Raw genomic sequence first — 21601 nt, 5'->3', positions numbered from 1 at the left:
GCACCACTTTTATGGCAGAAAGCGAAGAGGAACTTAAGAACCTCTTAGTGAAGGTGAGAGAGGAGAATGATAAAGCTGTTTAAAAGTGAACATACAAAAACTAAGGTCATGGCATCCGGTCCCATCACTTCATGGCAAATAGATGGGGAAACAATGGAAACAGTGACAGACTTTATTTTCTTCAGCTCCAAAATCACTGTGGATGATTACTACAGCCATGAAATTAAAAGACACTTGCTCCTTGGAAGAAAAGCTATGACACCCTTGACAGTGAATTAAAAGCAGAGACATTACTTTGCCAACAAAGGTCCATGTAGTCAAAGCTATGGTTTTCCCAGTAGTCATGTATGGATGTGAGAGTTGGACCATTAAAAACACTGAGCACCAAAGAACTGATGCCTTTGAACTGTGGTGCTGGAGAAGACTCTTGAGAATTCCTTGGAAAGCAAAGAGAACAAACCTGTCAATCTTAAAGGAAATCAACCTTGAATCCTTGAATTTTCTTTGGAAGGACTGATGCTGAAGCTGAAGCTCCAATACTTTGGCCACCTGTTGCAGAGAGCTGACTCTTTGGAAAAGACCCTGATGCTGGGAAAGATTGAAGGCTGGGAGGAGAAGGGGAAGACAGAGGACAAGATGGTTGCATCGTGTTACTGCCTCAATGGAAATGAATTGGAGCATACTTCAGATAATAGTGGAGGACAGGGAAGCCTGGCATGCTGCAGTACATAGACTCAAAATGAGTCATACACGAGAGAGAGATTAAATGAAAAACACAGAAACCCTTTTCCCCATCATCCCTAGTAACCATTTACTCTGTTTTTATGAATTTGGCTTTTTCTAGATCCCATGGATAATCGATATCTTAGAGTATTTATATTTCTCAGTCTGACATCTCAATTACCATAGTATCCTCAAGATCCATTCACATTGTTGCAAGTGGCAGGATATACTTCTTCATCATGGTTGAATAATATTCCTCTGCATATATGTGTATATCTTATCTTTTTATCCATTCGTTGATGGGCTCCTAGTTCATTCCTATATCTGAGCTATTAAGAAAAATGCTGTAAAAAGACAGGAGAGTGCATATATCTCTTTAAAAATCTGCTTTTGTTTCCTTTTGGTGTATACCCAGAAATGGGATTGCTAGATCACTGGGTACATCTCTTAATTTTTTGTGGAACTCCATCTGGATTTCCATAGTAGTTGAATCGACTTGCATTCCCACAAGTAGGTTACACAACAAGTTCACTTTTCTTGTCATCCTTGCCAAAACTTATCATACCTTGTCATCTTGGTGACAGCCATTCTTAAAGGTGTGAGGTGATAGCTTATTTTGGTTTTGATCTATATTTCTCTGGTTAAGTGTCTTGAACATCTTTCCATATATCTATATCCATTTCTGTGTTTTCTTTGGGAAAATGTCTGTGTCTTCGCTTTGCCTATTTTAAAATCAGATTGTTAATGACTTGTATGAGTTCTTCATATGCTTTGTATATTAACTGCTATTCATGGTTTGCAAATTTTCTCCCAATGTGTAGGCTGTCTTTTCAGGTAATTGTTTCCATCGCTGTGCAGAGACTTTTAAATTTGATATTGTCACCTCAGGCTTTTTTTTTTTTTTTTTTTTTTGCCTTTGTTGTTTGTGCTTTTGATGTCATGTCTAAAATATCACCACCAAGACTTGATGTTGAGGTACTGCTACCCCATGTTTTCTTCCAGAAGTTTTATGGTGTCAGGTCTAAGGTCTAAGATTGATGTCAGGTAATGTGCTATGTGTGTGCTATAAGATAGTGGTCCAATTTCATTGTTCTGCTTGTGCTGATCCAGCTTTCTCAACACCACTGATTGAAGAGACCATCCTTTTCCCACTGGGTATCCTGGCTTCCTTGTCAAATATTTTGAGCATATTTGGACAGTTTCTTTCTAGGCTCTCTATTCAGCTCTATTGGTCTGTGTCTATTTTTATGCTAAAAGTATACTGTTTTCATTACTATGGCTTTGGGTATTGTATTTTGTAATGAGGATGTGCGATACCTCCAACTTTGTTCTTCTTTATCAGGATTGCTTTGGCTATTCAAGGTCCTTTGTGGTTCCATACACATTTTGGGACTTTTTTTTATATCTGTGAAGAATGCCATTAGAATTTTGATAGGAAGAGTGATGCCTCTGCTGTTTGTTTCTTTTTTTTCTTTTTCTTGTCCCATTTATTTTTATTAGTTGGAGGCTAATTACTTTAATATTGTGGTGTTTTTTGCCGTACATTGATTTGAATCAGCCATGGATTTACATGTATTCCCCACCCCGATCCCCCCTCCCAACTCCCTCCCCACCCTTTCCCACCTCACTCCCGACCCTATCCCTCTGGGTCTTCCCGGTGCACCAGCCCTGAGCACTTGTCTCATGCATCCCACCTGGGCTGGTGATCTGTTTCACCCTTGATAGTATACATGTTTCGATGCTGTTCTCTCAAAACATCCCACCCTCGCCTTCTCCCACAGAGTCCAAATGTCAGTTCTGTACATCTGTGTCTCTTTTACTGTTTTGCATATAGGGTTATCATTACCATCTTTCTAAATTGCATATATATGCATTAGTATACTGTATTGGTGTTTCTCTTTCTGGCTTACTTCACTCTGTATAATGGGCTCCAGTTTTATCCATTTCATTAGAGCTGATTCAAATGAATTCTTTTTAATGGCTGAATAATATTCCATCATGTATATGTACCACGGCTTTCTTATCCATTCGTCTGCTGATGGGCATCTAGGTTGCGTCCATGTCCTGGCTCTTATAAACAGTGCTGCGATGAATATTGGGGTGCACGTGTCTCTTTCAGATCTGGTTTCCTCGGTGTGTATGCCCAGAAGTGGTATTGCTGAGTAAAATCGCAGTTCTATTTCCAGTTTTTAAAGAAATCTCCACACTGTTCTCCATAGTGGCTGTACTAGTTTGCATTCCCACCAACAGTGTAAGAGGGTTCCCTTTTCTCCACACCCTCTCCCGCATTTATTGCTTGTAGACTTTTGGATAGCAGCCATCCTGACTGGCGTGTAATGGTACCTCATTGTAGTTTTGATTTGCATTTCTCTGATAATGAGAGATGTTGAGCATCTTTTCATGTGTTTGTTAGTCATTTGTATGTCTTTTTTGGAGAAATGTCTGTTTAGTTCTTTGGCCCATTTTTTGATTGGGTCATTTATTTTTCTGGAATTGAGCTGCAGGAGTTGCTTGTATATTTTTGAGATTAATCCTTTTTCTGTTGCTTCATTTGCGCTTATTTTCTCCCAATCTGAAGGCTATCTTTTCACCTTGCTTATAGTTTCCTTTGTTGTGCAAGAGCTTTTAAGTTTCATTAGGTCCCATTTGTTTATTTTTGCTTTCATTTCCAATATTATGGGAGGTGGGTCATAGAGGATCCTGCTGTGATTTATGTCAGAGACTCTTTTGACTATGTTCTCCTCACATCACTTTGCCAGCAATAGTCTTTATAGTCAAAGCTATGGTTTTTCCAGTAGTTATGTACACATGTGAGAATTGGACCATGAAGAAAGCTCAGTATCAAAGAATTGATGCTTTTGAATTGTAGTGCCAAGAAAGACTCTTGAGAGTTTCTTGGACTGCAAGGATATTAAACCAGTCAATTCTAAAGGGAATCAACATGGAGTATTCATTAAAAAGACTGATGATGAGTTTAAGGTTGAGTCTTTGGCCACCTAATGTGAAGTGTATACTCACTGGAAAAGACCCAGATGCTGGGAAAGATTGAGGGAAGGATTAAAAGGGGGAAACAGAGGATGAGATGGTTGGATCACATAACCAACTCAGTGGACATGAGTTTGAGCAAGCTCTGGGAGAGAGGGAAGGACAGAGAATCCTGTCGTGCTGCCATCCATGAGATCACAACTTAGAAACTAAACAGCAACAAAAGATGGAGGTTCTCAGGACTTCCCAGGTAGCACATGGTAAAGAATATTCCTGCTAATGCAGGAGTTGCAAGAAATGTGGATTCAATCCCTTGGTCAGGAGATCCTGTGGAGAAGGTAATGGCAGCCCACTCCAGCATTTTTGCCTGGAAGATTCCGTGGACCGAGGAGGCTGGCAGGCTACAGACCATGGGGTCTTAAAGAGTCAGACACTACTGTGCACGCACACAAGCAGACAGCACAAGTGTGGTAGTTCTCCTCTCTGCCTCTACACTCTTTCTTGTTTAAAACAGTTAGACCAGGAGGTCTGTGCATTTTAAGAAGTCTGGAAGAGTTTATGTTAGCCCATGGAAGGAAAGATTTCTCCTAGATGATTAATAAGCAAATAAAATCTGTGCCAAAAGTGGGGGAAAAAAAGAAATTTGATAGGGATAGAATTGAATCTATAGATGATAACCTATATCTATAAATTTATTTATTTTTCTCTAAATCTATGACCATTTTAACAATATTAATTCTTTCAATCCATGAACATCACAATCTTTCATTTTGTTTGTGCTTTTGATTTCTTTCAACAAAGTTGTATGCTTTTCATTTTATAAATATTTCACTTAAGTAGTTAAATTTTTTCTAGGCATTTTATTGTTTTAAACTATTAAAATGTGCTAATTTGCTTTGTATTTTCAGATATTTCATCATTATAGACATGCTTGTTTCGGTATCTTGATATTTTTAATGGTTCAACTTTACTGACTTTATTTCCAACAGTTCCGGGTTGCCTTTTGGATTTTCTATATATAAAATTAGTTGCAAATGGGGGCAATTTACTTCTTTTTGATTTGGATGCCTTTCATGTCTTTGTCTTGCCTAATTACTCTAGCTAGTAATTCCAGTGCTATATTGGATGAGAATGATGAGAGTGAGTATCCTTGACAATGTATCTTCACAATGACCTTAGAGAAAAATCTTTTACTTTTTCACCGTTGACTGGAATGTTACCTGTGGGTTTGCCCTATGTGGCCTTTGTTATGTTGAGATGTATTTCTTCTATACACAATAGGTTGAGGGTTTTTATTAGGAAAGGTTGTATTCTGTCAATTGCTTTTCCTGCATCTATTGAGGTGATCATGTAACTTGTATCTTTCATTCTATTAACATGGAGTACCATACTTCCTGATTTGCGTATGTTGAACCATCTTTGCATTCTAGGGATAAATCCACTTTGTCATTATGCATAAACCTTTTAATGTGTTCTTGAATTTGGCTTACTATTATTCTTTGCATCTGTATTCATCAGGGATATTGGTCCATAGTTTTCTTTCCTTGTACTATCCCTATCTGGCTTTGGTATTAGAGTAATGCTGGCCTTGTAGACTTTGGAGGTGATCTCTTCTCTTTAATTGTTCAGAAGTTTTTAAGAAGAATTGGCATTAATGCTTTAAATGTTTGGTAGAATTCACCAGTGAAGCCATCTGCTTTTGGAGTTTTCTGTATTGGGCTTTTGAAAATTACTGTTTTAATTCTTTTACTTGTCCTTGATCTATCTAAATTTTATATTTCTTCCAGATTCAGGTTTTCAGGTTGTTGTGTTTCTAGGGACTTATTCATTTCTTATAGGTTATCTAACTTTGTGGTATATAATTATTCACATCCTCCTATGATTGTAAATATTTCTAGAGTATAAAGTTGTAAAGTCTTCTCTTCCATTTATAATTTCATTTATTTGTATTTTCCTATAGCTAATGGTTTATTGATTTTTTAAAATACTTTGAAAAACCAGGTCTTTGTTTCACTGACCTTTTGTACTATTGTTCTTGTCTTTATTTTCTTTACTTCTGCTCTGATCTTTATTACTTCATTCCTTCTGCTAACTTTCAGCTTCATTTGTTCTTTTTCTCATTCCTTGAGGTGTAAAGTAAGGTTGTTTATTTGAGGTCTTTTAATTTCTTAATATTTTCAGTAATCTCCAATACTTCCATTTCAGAATTGATTTTGAGACAGCCCCTAGGATTCAAATGTCTGTTTCCATTTTCCTTTGTTTGGAGATAATTTTTTTCAATATAAATTTATTTATTTTAATTGGAGGCTAACTACTTTACAATATTGCAATGGTTTTGCCATACATTGACAATAATCCTCCGCAGATGTACATGTGTTCCACATCCTGAACCCCCCACACATCCCTCCCCATCCCATCCCTCTGGGTCATCCCAGTGCACCAGCCCCAAGCACCCTGTATCATGCATCGAACCTGGACTGGCAATTCGTTTCACATATGATAATTTACATGTTTCCATGCCATTCTCCCAAATCATCCCACCCTCCCCCTCCCCCACAGAGTCCAAAAGAGTGTTCTATACATCTGTGTCTCTTTTGCTGTCTCACATACAGGGTTATCATTACCATCTTTCTAAATTCCATATATATGTGTTAGTATACTGTATTGGTGTTTTCCTTTCTGGCTTACTTCACTCTGTATAATGGGCTCCAGTTTCATCCACCTCATTAGAACTCATTCAAACGTATTCTTTTTAATGGCTGAGTATTACTCCCTTGTGTCTATGTACCACAACTTTCTTATCCTTTCGTCTGCTGATGGACATCTAGGTTGCTTCCATGTCCTGGCTACTATAAACAGTGCTGTGATAAACATTGGAGTACATGTGTCTCTTTCAATCCTGGTTTCCTCGGTGTGTATGCCCAGCAATGGGATAGCTAGGTGAAATGGCAGTTCTATTTCCAACTTCTTAAGGAATCTCCACACTGTTCTCCATAGTGGCTGTACTAGTTTGCATTCCCACCAACAGTGTAAGAGGGTTCCCTTTTCTCCACACCCTCTCCAGCATTTATTGCTTGTAGACTGTTGGATAGCAGCCATTCTGACTGCCGTGAAATGGTACTGCATTGTGGTTTTGATTTGCATTTCTCTGATAAAGATTGATGTTGGGCATATTTTCATGTGCTTATTAGCCATCTGTATGTCTTTTTTGGAGAAATGTCTGTTTAGTTCTTTGGCCCATTTTTTGATTGGGTCATTTATTTTTCTGGAATTGAGCTTCAGGAGTTGCTTGTATATTTTTGAGATTAATCCTTTTTCTGTTGCTTCATTTGTGCTTATTTTCTCCCATTCTGAAGGCTATCTTTTCACCTTGCTTATAGTTTCCTTTGTTGTGCGAAAGCTTTTAAGTTTCATTAGGTACCATTTGTCTGTTTAGTTGTTGTTGTTGTTGTTGTTGTTGTTGTTTTGCTCTTATTTCCGTTGCTCTGGGAGGTAGGTCATAGAGGATCCTGCTGTGATTTATCTTGGAGTGTTTTGCCTATGTTTTGCTACGTTTTGCTTAGGAATTTTAGAATTTCTGGTCTTATGTTTAGATCTTTAATCCATTTTGAGTTTATTTTTGTGTATCATGTTAGGAAGTGTTCTAGTCTCATTCTTTTACAAGTGGATGAGAAGTTTTCCTAGCACCACTTGTTAAAGAGATTGTCTTTTCTCCATTGTATATTCTTGCCTCCTTTGTCAAAGATAAGGTGACCATAGGTATGTGGATTTATCTCTGGGCTTTCTATTTTGTTCCATTGATCTATATTTCTGTCTTTGTGCCAGTACCATACTGTCTTGATGACTGTAGCTTTGTAGTAGAGCCTGAAGTCCGGCAGATTGATTCCTCCAGTTCCATTCTTTTTTCTCAAGATTGCTTTGGCTATTCGAGATATTTTGTATTTCCATACAAATTGTGAAATTACTTGTGAAATTACTCTGTGAAAAATACCGTTGGTAGCTTGATAGGGGTTGCATTGAATCTGTAGATTGCTTTGGGTAGCACACTCAGTTTCACTATATTGATACCTCTGATCCATGAACACAGTATATTTCTCCATCTATTTGTGTTCTCTTTGATTTCTTTCACCATTGTTTTATAGATTTCTATATATAGGTCTTTTGTTTCTGTCAGTTCAGTTCAGTTCAGTTCAGTCACTCAGTCGTGTCTGACTCTGCGACTCCATGAATTGCAGCACGCCAAGTCTCCCTGTCCACCACCAACTCCCGGAATTTAATCAAACTCATGTCCATCGAGTCGGTGATTCCATCCAGCCATCTCATCCTCTATCGTCCCTTCTCCTCCTGCCCCCAATCCCTCCCAGCATCAGGGTCTTTTCCAATCAGTCAACTCTCCCCATGTGGTGGCCAAAGTATTGGAGTTTCAGATTCAGCATCATTCCCCCCAGTGAACACACAGGACTGATCTCCTTAAGGATGGACTGGTAAGATCTCCTTGTTGTCCAAGGGACTCTCAAGAGTCTTCTCCAACACCACAGTTCAAAAGCATCAATTCTTTGGCGCTCAGCTTTCTTCACAGTCCAACTCTCACATCCATACATGACCACTGGAAAAAACATAGCCTTGACTAGACTGACCTTTGTTGGCAAAGTAATGTCTCTGCTTTTTAATATGTTATCTAGGTTGGTCATAACTTTCCTTTCAAGGAGTAAGCGTCGTTTAATTTCATGGCTGCAATCACCATCTGCAGTGATTTTGGAGCACCCAAAAATAAAGCCTGACACTGTTTCCACTGTTTCCCCATCTATTTCCCATGAAGTGATGGGACCAGATGCCATAATCTTAGTTTTCTGAATGTTGAGCTTTAAGCCAACTTTTTCGCTCTCCTATTTCACTTTCATATAGAGGCTTTTTAGTTCCTCTTCACTTTCTGCCATAAGGGTGGTGTCATCTGCATATCTGAGGTTATTGATATTTCTCCTGGCAATCTTGATTCCAGCTTGTACTTCTTCCGGTCCAGCGTTTCTCATGATGTACTCTGCATATAAGTTAAATAAGCAGGGTGACAATATACAGCCTTGATATACTCCTTTTCCTATTTGGAACCAGTCTGTTGTTCCATGTCCAGTTCTAACTGTTGCTTCCTGACCTGCATATAGGTTTCTCAAGAGGCAAGTCAGGTGGTCTGGTATTCCCACCTCTTTTAGAATTTTACAGTTTATTGTTCTTTAGGTAGATATATTCCTAAGTATTTTATTCTTTTCATTGCAATGGTGAATGGAATTGTTTTCTAAATTTCTTTTTCTATTTTCTGGTTATTAGTGTATAGGAATGCAAGGGATTTCAGTGTGTTGATTTTATATCCTGCAAATTTGCTATATTCATTGATAAGCTCTAGTAATTTTCTGGTGAAGTCTTTCGGGTTTTCTATGTAGAGGATCATGTCATTTGGAAACAGTGAGAGTTTTACTTCTTCTTTTCCAATCTGGATTCCTTTTATTTCTTTTTCTGCTCTGATTGCTATGGCCAAAACTTCCAAAACTATGTTGAATAGTAGTGGTGAGAGTGGGCACCCTTGTCTTGTTCCTGACTTTGGGGAAATGCTTTCAATTTTTCACCATTGAGGATAATGTTTGCTGTGGGTTTGTCATATATAGCTTTTATTATGTTGAGGTATGTTCCTTCTATGCCTGCTTTCTGTAGGATTTTTATCATAAATGGATGTTGAATTTTGTCAAAGGCTTTCTCTGCATCTACTAAGATAATCATATGGTTTTAATGTTTTCATTTGTTAATGTGGTGTATTATGTTGATTGATTTGCAGATATTGAAGAATCCTTGCATCCCTGGGATAAAGTCCACTTGGTCATGATGTATGATCTTTTTAATATGTTGTTGGATTCTGTTTGCTAGAATATTGTTAAGGATTTTTGCATCTATTTTCATTGGCCTGTAATTTTCCTTTTTTTTTTTTCTTTTTTTTTCTTTTTGTGGCATCTTTCTCAGGTTTTGGTTTTAGGGTGATGATGGCCTCATAGAATGAGTTTGGAAGTTTACCTTCCACTGCAACTTTCTGGAATTATTTGAGTAGGATAGGTGTTAGCTCTTCTCTAAATTTTTGGTAGAATCCAGCTGTGAAGACATCTGGACCCGGGCTTTTGTTTGCTGGAAGATTTCTGATTACAGTTTCGATTTCCGTGCCTGTGATGGATCTGTTAAGATTTTCTGTTTCTTCCTAGTTCAGTTTTGGAAAGTTGTACTTTTCTAAGAATTTGTCCTTTTCTTCCAAGTTGTCCATTTTATTGGCATATAGTTGCTGATGGTAGTCTCTTATGATCCTTTGTATTTCTGTGTTGTCTGTTATGATCTCTAAAATTTTCATTTCTAATTTTATTGATTTGATTTTTCTCCCTTTGTTTCCTAATGAGTCTGGCTAATGACATGTCAATTTTATTTATCTTCTCAAAGAACTAGCTTTTGGCTTTGTTGATTTTTGCTATGGTCTCTTTTGTTTCTTTTGCATTTATTTCTGCCCTATTTTAAGATTTCTTTCCTTCTGCTAATCCTGGCGCTCATAATTTTTTCCTTTTCTAGTTGCTTTAGGTGTAGAGTTAGGTTATTTATTTCACTTTTTTCTTGTTTTTGAGGTAAGCCTATATTGCTATGAACCTTCCCGTTAGCACTGCTTTCACAGTGTCCCACAGGTTTTGGGTTGTTGTGTTTTCATTTTCATTTGTTTCTATGCATATTTTGATTTCTTTTTTATTTCTTCTGTGATTTGTTGCTTATTCAGCAGCATGTTGTTCAGTCTCCATATTTTGGAATTTTTTCTTTTTTTTTTTCCATTTATTTTTATTAGTTGGAGGCTAATTACTTTACAGTATTGTAGTGGTTTTTGCCATACAGTGACATGAATCAGTCATGGATTTACATATGTTCATCAGCAGATGAATGGATAAGGAAACTGTGGTGCATATACACAATGGAATATTGCTCAGCCATTAAAAAGAATTCATTTGAATCAGTTCTAATGAGATGGATGAAACTGAAGCCCATTATACAGAGTGAAGTAGGCCAGAAAGATAAAGACCATATGTTGTAATTTTTAATAGTTTTTCTCCTGTAATTGAGATCTAATCTTACTGCATTGTGGTCACAAAAGATGCTTGGAATGATTTCAATTTTTTGGAACTTACCAAGGCCAGATTTATGGCCCAGGATGTGTTCTATCCTGGAGAAGGTTCCGTGTGTGCTTGAGAAAATGGTGAAATTCATTGTTTTGTGGTGAAATGTCCTATAGATATCAATTAGGTCTAACTGATCTATTGTATCATTTAAAGTTTGTGTTTCCTTGTTAATTTTCTGTTCAGTTGATCTAGCCAAAGGTGTGAGTGGGGTATTAAAGTCTCCCACTATTATAGTATTATTCTTAATTTCCCCTTTCATGCCTGTTTGCATTTGTCTTACATATTGCAGTGCTCCTAAGTTGGGTTGTTTATATATTTATAATTGTTATATCTTCTTCTTCTTCTTCTTTTTTTTTTTTTTTTTGGTCATCTTTTTTTTTTTTTTTTCTTCTTCTTGGATTGATCCTTTGATCATTATGTAGTGTCCTTCTTTGTCTCTTTTCACAGCCTTTGTTTTAACGTCTATTTTAACTGACATGAGTATTGCTACTCTTGCTTTCTTTTGGTCTCTATTTGCATGGAATATCTTTTTCCAGCCCTTCACTTTCAGTCTGTATGTGTCCCTTGTTTTGCAGTGGGTCTCTTATAGACAGCATAGATAGGGGTCTTGTTTTTGTATCCATTCAGCCAGTCTTTGTCTTTTGGTTGAGGCATTCAACCCATTTACATTTAAGGTAATTATTGATAGGCATGGTCCCGTTGCCATTTACTTTACTGTTTTGGCTTCGTGTTTATACACCCTTTCTGTATTTCCTGCCTAGAGAAGATCCTTTTGCTTTTGTTGGAGAGTTGGTTTGGTGGGGCTGAATTCTCTCAGGTTTTGCTTGTCTGTAAAGCTTTCTATTTCTCCTTCATATTTTAATGAGATCTTTGCTGGGTACAGTAATCTGGGCTGTAGGTTATTTTCTTTCATCACTTTAAGTATGTCCTGCCATTCCTTCCTGGCCTGAAGAGTTTTGAAAGAATATTGACAGATCAGCTGTTATCCTTATGGGAATCCCCTTGTATGTTATTTGTTGTTTTTCCCTTGCTGCTTTTAATGTTTATTCTTTGTGTTTGAACTTTGTTAATTTGATTGCTATGTGTCTTGGGGTATTTTGCCTTGGGTTTATCCTGTTTGGGACTCTCTGGGTTTCTTGGACTGGGGTGAGTATTTCCTTCCTCATTTTAGGGAAGTTTCAACTATCATCTCCTCCAGTATTTTCTCATAGTCTTTCTTTTTGTCTTCTTCTTCTGGGACTCCTATGATTCGAATGTTGGGGTGTTTAACATTGTCCCAGACGTCTCTGAGGTTGTCCCCATTTCTTTTAATTCATTTTTCCTTTTTCCTTTGTGTTTCATTTATTTCTACCATTCTATCTTCTACCTCACTTATCCTATCTTCTACCTACTATATTCTACTGTTGGTTCCCTCCAGAGTGTTTTTGATCTCATTTATTGCATTATTCATTATATTGACTCTTTTTTATTTCTTCTAGGTCCTTGTTAAACCTTTCTTGTACCTTCTCCATCCTTGTCTCCAGGCTATTTATCTGAAACTCCATTTTGTTTTGAAGATTTTGGATCATTTTCACTGTCATTATTTGGGATTCTTTATCAGGTAGATTCCCTATCTCTTCCTCTTTTGTTTGGTTTGGTGGGCATTTATCCCGTTCCTTTGCCTGCTGGGTATTTCTCTGTCTTTTCATCTTGTTTATGTTGCTGTGTTTGGGGTGGTCTTTATGTATTCTGGTAGTTAGTGGTTCCTCTTTATTGTGGAGGTTCCTCACTGTGGGTGGGGTTGGACAGGTGGCTTGTCAAGGATTCCTGGTTAGGGAAGCTTGTGTCGGTGTTCTCGTGGGTGGAGCTGGATTTCTTCTCCCTGGAGTGCAATGAAATGTCCAGTAATGAGTTTTGAGATGTCAGTGGGTTTGATGTGACTTTGGGCAGCCTGTATATTGACTCTCAGGGCTGTGTTCCTGTGTTACTGGAGAATTTGCATGGTATGTCTTGCTCTGGAGGTTGTTGGCCCTTGGGTGGTGCTTGGTTTCAGTGTATATATGGAGGCGTTTGATGAGCTCCTGTTGATTAGTGTTCCCTGGAGTCAGGAGTTCTCTGGTGTTCTCAGGATTTGGACTTAAGCCTCCTGTCTCTGGTTTTCAGTCTTATTCTTACAGTAGCCTCATGACTTCTGCATCTATACAGCACTGATTATAAAACATCTAGGTTAAAGATGAAAAGTTTCTCCACAGTGCGGGACACCCAGAGAGGTACACAGAGTTACATGGAGAAGAGAAGAGGGAGGAGGGAGATCGAGGTGACCAGGAGGAGAAGAAGGTGAGAACAAGCTAGCCAGTAACCACTTCCCTATGTGCTCTCCACAGTCTGGATCCCTCAGAGATGTTCATGGAGTTGCACAGAGAAGAGAAGAGGGAGGAAGGAGACAGAGGTGGCCAGGAGGATAAAAGTGGGAATCAAAAGGAGAGAGACAGGTCTAGCCAGTAATCAATTCCCTAAATGGTCTCCACAGCCCAGAACACACAAAGAGATTCACAGAGTGGGGTAGAGCAGAGAAGGGGGTGGGGGGAGATAGAGGCAACCTGGTGGAGAAAAAGGAGAGTCAAAAGGGGGAGAGGGCAGTCAAGCCAGTGATCTCACTCCCAAGTAAAAATGGGTACTGAAGATTGGGTTCTTTAAGGTACAAAGTTGATAACAAATACCAAAAAGCAAAGATTAAAAATATAGAGTAGAGGTTAGATTCTCAAAAATACAATATTTTTTTAAAAGTCACAAAAATTATAATATATATATATATATATATATATATATATATATGAAGTTTGCTTTAAAAAATGGGGTCTTTTTTTTGCAAAGTAAAGTAGGTTATAAAAATGAAAACTAAAGGAGTAATAGAGAACTTTTATTTTATTTATTTTTATTTATTATATTTATTTTATTTTATTTTTTTTATTTTAAAAATAAAATAAAGAAAAATTTTTTAATTTAAAAAATGATAATAGTAAAAATATATCTAGGACTTTCTCTGGTGTCATTGTGGACAGTATGGGGTCAGTTCATTTTCAGAGAGTTCCTTGATCCAGCTTATACTTCTCAAGATCTATAGGCCCCTTCATATGTTCAGTTCAGTTCCGTTCATTCGCTCAGTCGTGTCTGACTTTTTGCGACCCCATGAATCACAGCACACCAGGCCTCCTGGTCCATCACCAACTCCTGGAGTCTACTCAAACTCATGTTCATCGAATCGGTGATGCCATTCAGACATCTCATCCTCTATCGTCCCCTTCTCCTCCTGCCCCCAATCCCTCCCAGTATCAGGGTCTTTTCCAACGTGTCAACTCTTCCCATGTGGTGGCCAAAGTATTGGAGTTTCAGATTCAGCATCAGTCCTTCCAATGAACACCTAGGACTGATCTCCTTTAGGATGGACTGGTTGGATCTCCTTGCAGTCCAAAGGACCCTCAAGAGTCTTCTCCAACACCACAGTTCAAAACATCAATTTTTACAAGTTCAGTTTTCTTCACAGGCCCACTCTCACATCCATACATAACCAGTGGAAAAACCCTAGCCTTGACTAGACGGATCTTTGTTGGCAAAGTAATGTCTTTTCTTTTTAATATGCTATCTAGGTTGGTCATGACTTTCCTTCCAAGGAGTAAGCGTCTTTTATTTTCATGGCTGCAATCACCATCTGCAGTGATTTTGTAGCCCCCCAAAATAAAGTCAGACTTTTTCCTCATCTATTTCCCCACTGTTTCCCCATCTATTTGCCATTAAGTGATGAGACCGGATTCCATGCTCTTAGTTTTCTTAATGTTGAGCTTTAAGCCAACTTTTTCACTCTCCTCTTTCACCAAGAGGCTTTTTACTTCCTTTTTATTTTCTGCATATCTGCATCTGTCATCTGCATATCTGAGGTTATTGATATTTCTCCCAGCAATCTTGATTCCAGCTTGTGGTTATCCAGCCCAGCATTTCTCATGATGTACTCTGCATATAATTTAAATAAGCAGGGTGGCAATACACAGCCTTGACGTACTCCTTTTCCTATTTAGAACCAGTAGTCGGTGCTAATTACAGGGTTTTAGTCTATTGCTCCTGTCACTTCCAACGCGGTTCCCTCTCTTTTAGGTTTTTCTGTTTGTTAGTCTCTTCAGTGTCTGATTTCTGCCCTGACACAAGGGGGCGATGGTGGTCACTATTTTTCAGGCTTGCCTGTTCAGTCATGCTGTGGGGAGGGAGGAATCCTGCAAACAATCATCACTGGCGTGTGCTCACATTGTCTCGGCCACACTGGGTTTGGCCCTGCTCACAGCGTGTGTGCTTTCCCAGTCTACCTTGCTCAGGCTCTAGGCTGCTCTGCCGGGAACTATCTGAGCTGGGCCCTGAATTGTATGCACTTCCCAGGTCTAAGCCTCTCAGGTTCAGGTTCTCGGGTACTCCACAGAGGTGCAGACTTGGTTGGGCCTGCGTTTTGTGCCCTTCCCAGGTCCGAGCAGCTCAGATGACCAGGTGCTCGGCAAGCGCGGTAACCCCCAGGCAGAGGCTGTGACTTATCACCTCCCCCATCCCAGCCGCTTGGTTTTCTGGGTGTACAATGGGTGCGCCTTCTCAGGTGTGTGGTGTGTCTCTTCTGGGGAGCTGATCTCTGGCAGTGACCCTCCCGGCGGATGTCAAATGTCCAGGATCCCAAGTAGTCTTGATTAGCAATGAAGCCCGCTTCCAGTTTGGTAGAGGATGCCTCTCTGGGGCTGCGATTGCCCCCTTCCAGCTCTGGCTGCCCCCGCCTGCCTGTCTCAAGCAAGGGATGGGCCGGTCCACTGCTTAGCTCTGCTCAGTTCCTTGTTCTGTGAACGGGTCTGGTGGTGTCTTAGGTTAGGGCTTTTCGCAGGATAGCTATCCCACAGCCTGGGTTGCTATCTCAAGTTAGTTCCCTTGGATTGCCGTTTGGGCATTCAGGCCCGGTCCTTACTCTAAGCAATGCAGCCCACACCTCCCTGTCCGGCCCCCGCTTGCTAGTGGAGGATGCGAGCAGATGCGCTGTTTCTCCACTGGGTGTTGCCGTTGGGCACGTAATCTGTGGGTTTTAATTATTTATTTATTTTTCCTCCCTGTTGTGTTGCCCTCTGAGGTTCCAAGGCTCGCCACAGACTCACCAGTGAGAGTGTTTCCTGGTGTTTGGAAACTTCTTTCTTTTTTAAGACTCCCTTCCCGGGATGGAGCTCCATCCCCTACCTCTTTTGTCTCTCTTATGTTTTATATTTTTTCCTACCTCCTTTTGAAGACAATGGGCTGCCTTTCTGGGTGCCTGATATTCTCTGCCCGCATTCAGAAGCTGTTTTGTGGAATTTACTCAGCGTTCAAATGTTCTTTTGATGAATTTGTGGGGGAGGAAGTGGTCTCCCGGTCCTATTCCTCCACCACCTTAGGATGGCCCTGGAGATAACTTTTTATTCCTTTTGTTTAACTTCTACATTGTTGTGGTTTTTCAGTCACTAAGTTGTGTCCTGCTCTTTGCAACCCCATGGACTGCAGTACGCCAGGCTTCCCTGTCATTCACTATCTCTCAGAGTGCATTCACGCTCATGTCCATTGGGTTGGTCATGCCATCCAACCATCTCATCCTCTGTTACCCCCTTCCCCTCCTGCCCTCAATCTTTCCCAACATCAGGATCTTCTCTAATGAATTGGCTGTTTGCATTGGGTAGCCAAAGTATTGGAGCTTCAGGTTCAGCATCAGTCCTTCCAGTGAAAATTCAGGGTTGATTTCCTTTAGGATTGACTGATTTGATCTCCTTGCTATCAGGGTGAGTCTCAAGAGTCCTCTCCAGCACCACAATTCAAATGCATGAATTCTTCCGTGCTCAGTCTTATTTATGGTCCAACTCTCACATGACTACTTGAAAAACCGTAGCGTTGACAATATGGATCTGTGTTTGCAAAATAATGTCTCTGCATTTTTATGTGCTACTGTCCAAGTTTGTCATAGCTTTTCTTCCAATGAGCAAGTGGGATTTTTTGTTTTTTGTTTGGTTACCATGAGGGTTATTCACAACACCATGAGGGTTAATTAGACCATCTAGATAACACAGTACATATTATGCTGATAGCAATTTATCTTTATTCACCCACAAAGGCTCCATCCTTTTATTCCTATCTATTATGTATTTAATGTAAAATTGCCTCTCTTTATGTTGTATGTCTGTTATTTGATAGGAGCTAGATTTGTTAATACTCTTTTTAAACTTTATACTATATAGTTCAGATATCATTCTAATATGCAATATTAATTTTCCAATTCTGTCTATATTTTACCAATTCTGTAAATTATGTCTATATTTTACCAATTTTCCAATTCTGTCTATATTTTACTCTGTCTATATTAGAATGTTTTGTGCTTTCAAATGTTTTCATGTCTTTAAAAAGCATCTTTGTATTTCAGCTCAAAGAATTTTCAGTATTTCTTGCATGGCAGATCTAAAGGTGAACTCCTTTACCTATTGCTTCAGTTCAGTTCAGTTCAGTCGCTCAGACATGACTCTTTGTGACCCCATGAACTGCAGCACGCCTGCCTTCCCTGTCCATCACCAACTCCCGGAGCCTGCTCAAATTCATGTCCATTGAGTCGGTGATGCTGTCCAACCATTTTGTTCTCTGTTGTCCCCTTGCCTTCAATCTTTCCCATCAGGGTCTTTTCCATTGAGTCAGGTCTTTGCATCAGGTGGCCAAAATATTGGAGCTTCATCTTCAGCATCAGTCCTTCCAATGAATATTCAGGGTTGATTTCCTTTAGGATTGACTGGTGCGATCTCCTTGCAGTCCAAGAGCTCTCAAGTGTCTTCTCCAACACCACAGTTCAAAAGCATCAATTCTTCAGCCTTCAGCCTTCTTTATGGTGCAACTCACATCCATACATGACTACTGGAAAAACCATAGCTTTGACTATATGGACCTTTGTTGGCAACATAATGCCTCTGCTTTTTAACATGCTGTCTACTTTGGTCGTAGCCTTTCTTCCAAGAAGCAAGTGTTTTTTAACCTCACTGCTGCAGTTACCATCTGCAGTGATTTTGGAGCCCAAGAAAATAAAGTCTGTCACTGTGTCCATTGTTTTCCCATCTATCTGTCATGAAGTGATGGGACCAGGTGCCAGGAAAGCCTTTCTTTTTCTATATATTGAGATAAATTTTCCAGATAAAGTATTCTTGGCTGAAAATGCTCATTTTCAGCACCTTGAACATTGCATTCCACTCTCCCCTGATCTGTAGAATTTCTGCTGAGAAATCCACTGATATTCTAGTGGAGGTTACTTTGTAGGTTACACTCATTTTCTTTTCTGGCTGCTGGTGTGCAGGGGTTTGACAGCCCCTTTGGGTCCATAGCTCTCTCTGAAGTCTTATTTATTTCTCAGTGAATAGGTAGAATAGAAATCCCCAGGATCCCTTGGTGTAATATGAAGAGGTACTTTTGTTTGATATGGAAGTTTATTTATTTATTTATTTTTTGCTATTGTTAAAAAGACAGAGAGAAAGAGGAAATCATTTATACCACTTGATGCTGACCTTAGTCCTTTTGAATGCCAATTTCTTTGGCCAGCCATTCATTGATTGTTAGCCCAGGGTAGGGGTTCTCTGAAATAATGCTCAGAGTGCACTTTGATTACACTTCAGAACAGTCTTCCTTCATCAGGATCATCTCGGTGGTGACGCTGACTTAGACAAAAGGGTAAAAGTATTAGAAAGACTTCACTTGATCTGTATCCAAACTCGAGGTGCGAACCCATGCCTTCTGTTTATGCCATGCAGAAACCTTCGAACTCTAATGGAAACTATTTTTACTTTATGAATACACCTAATGCCATGCTGAATTGCACACAGGGTGCATATATGTATATTACAAAGGGTATCTATCAATGAACTAGATATTCATACCAACTACTAACAGACCATAATGTAACATGGGAAGAAAAGCAGAAGCAAAAAGAAAGCCATCAATGAAAGGAAAATGTAACAAGTTTAAATTTTTAAGAAAATATAATATATGGCTTATTGAAACTGAACTTATATTTTTACACTCTTTAAAATATTGATGGGCTTCCCTGACAGCTCAGTTGGTAAAGAATCTGCCTGCAATGCAGGAGACTTCAGTTCAATTCCTGGGTCGGGGAGATGCCCTGGAGAAGGGATAGGCAACCCAAACCAGCTTTCTTGGGTTTCCCTTGTGGCTCAGCTGTAAAAGAATCTGCTTGCAACGAGGGAGACCTGGGTTTGATCCCTGGGTTGGGAAGATCCCCTAGAGAAGGGAGAGGCTACCTACTCCAGTCTTCTGTCCTGGAGAATTCCAAGGACTCTGTAGTCCATGGGTCGTGCAAAGAGTCAGACATGACTGAGAGACTTTCACTTTCACTTTAAAATGTTGATAGCCATGTACTGTTCTCTGTACCTAGAATACCAACTTTTAAGACTTGGCATCCATGACACCCATTAGTGAGAAAGCTAAAGTTCATTTTTCATCCACGTGTTCAATATCAAAGAGTCCCTCAATTTTATGACCAAACATATCACTGAAAACAGCCCTGTAGCAATCTGCCCTTGCATCACAATTATCATTTGAAATTTCATAGGCCCAGGAAAAGATGATCACAGATATATATTACACCTTCATAAGCCCAGGGAAAGAAATGACATTTGTATTCTGGAAAAAAGGAAAAGAAAAGGCACAGAATTTCATGGGAAATCATCATTTGAAATGCTGATCAAATCCATATTGGGAGAGTCACCTAGATTCCAGAGACTCCTGATCTGCTGGCCTGCTCCCAGAAGCACAGGACTCATTGAGACCCAAGATGGCCCACCCATTTCTTAAGTCTTTCCTAAAGACTTTGAAAAAATAAAGTGACACAAGTAGAAGCAGATTTTCAACTATTAGTAGAGTTGCCACCAGATACTTTTGCAGCTGTTGTGATTCCTTTCCTAGCATGACTTTGATTCAGGGCTCCCAATAAAGCTGGACCATAAGAAGGTGGAACGCCGAACAATTGAAGCCTTCAAACTGTGGTGCTGGAGAAGACTTCTGAGAGTTCCTTGGACAGTAAGGAGTCCAAACCAGTCAATCTTAAGGGAAATCAACCCTAAATACTCATTTGAAGGACTGATGCTGAAGCTGAAACTCCAGTATTTTGATGCGAACAGTTGACTTACTGGAAAATTCTCTGACGCTGGGAAAGATTGAGGGCAGAAGGGGAAGAGGGCATCAGAAGATGAGATGGATGGCTGGTGTCACCAATACAATGGACATGAACTTGTGCAAACTTTGGGAGATGGTGAGGGACAGAGAGGACTCACATTGTGCAGTCCGTGGGGTCACAAAGAGTCAGACACAACTGGACAACTGAACAAGAACCGACAGTTTTGACATACAGAAATATTGTGCTCTTTATTATGTTCCATTACTCTGGATTCATTATTATAGATGGCCATATTATTTATAATTTCAAATACAAAAAGCCTTAAGTTGCTTGTATGCATTGCACGTGTCTCTAGAATCTCCTGGAACACACGGATTCCATCCACAAATCAGAGTGTTTATTGTAGGATGATGACAAGACAAAAACATTTCTGTAGATGGATTTTTATTGGGTGTCTAGCCATGGGTGATACCAAACTGCATGGATTCTGGGTCTGCTGTTACCCTGTCATGCCAATAAAAGCTATGGTACATCTTAGTTACCTGACAAACCCAGGAGACAAGAAGCATATAATACTTTTTTTTTTTTCTTTTGGAAAAGTAGAAATGGACATCTGTAGCTGGGTTCTCCTTTTTTGACTTATACTAGAAATAGGAGTTAAGAACACTTGTGCTAAGAAAAAGCTCAAGCTGATTTACAAGATGGTGGAAGGGGAAGAAAATTACCTGTGGAATGTATAATGTAAGTTGCACATCACTGAAATATTTTTTTTAATACGAAGTGAAAACAGAAGCCTGAAGTGTCACTTAGATTCTTTACCATCTGAGCTAACAGGGAAGCCCCTATATTTTTTAAAAGGTATTCTAAAATCTGCTTAGATGGTGGATGCCAGCAGTAAATGATTTCAACTGAGAATAGAATTCAGATAATTAGAAAAATAGCATGATGTGTACTTTTGCTCCAGAGAGCTGAGAAACTCAGGTTATGTGTATAAGAGGAATACACGAAACATAACTGGAATCAGCGGGGATGGAACTAATTACACCAGGTACTAAATGTAATCAATTAGCTTAAAATAATGTTAGGGGTGTGTCTGTGTGTGTGTAAGTACCAGAATTAGCCTGTCTTTATATAAAGGAAACATTCAGTTCAGTCCAGTTCAGTCGCTCAGTCCTGTCCAAATCTTTGTGACCCCATGGAAAGGAAACATCATCAGTTTAAATAAAAACAATGTCCCTTGGAACCAGTAGATCGCGCTCCAAACTTAGTTTCCAGCTGGGGCTTGTTTAAATGATGCTTTACAGTGCAGCAAGTCCTGTGGGTGGAAGGCCTCTGAGAGGGTTGTAATAAGTGAAAATTTGAGGCCCCTGTATTAAGATAAGAGAGATGTTTGTGTGTTGGAGTATGTTGAAGAGCTGCATGATGGAACATTTTGTCATTGTTCACTTTCTGCCAGCATTTTTTGGTTATTTGTAAGAAGTTTATTGAGCTTTGTTTGACAACTAAAATATGTGTGTGTGTG

The sequence above is a fragment of the Muntiacus reevesi genome, chromosome 2 (assembly GCF_963930625.1).
Source record: "Muntiacus reevesi chromosome 2, mMunRee1.1, whole genome shotgun sequence".
NCBI lineage: Eukaryota > Metazoa > Chordata > Mammalia > Artiodactyla > Cervidae > Muntiacus > Muntiacus reevesi.
Note: the sequence above shows the minus strand (reverse complement) of the source record.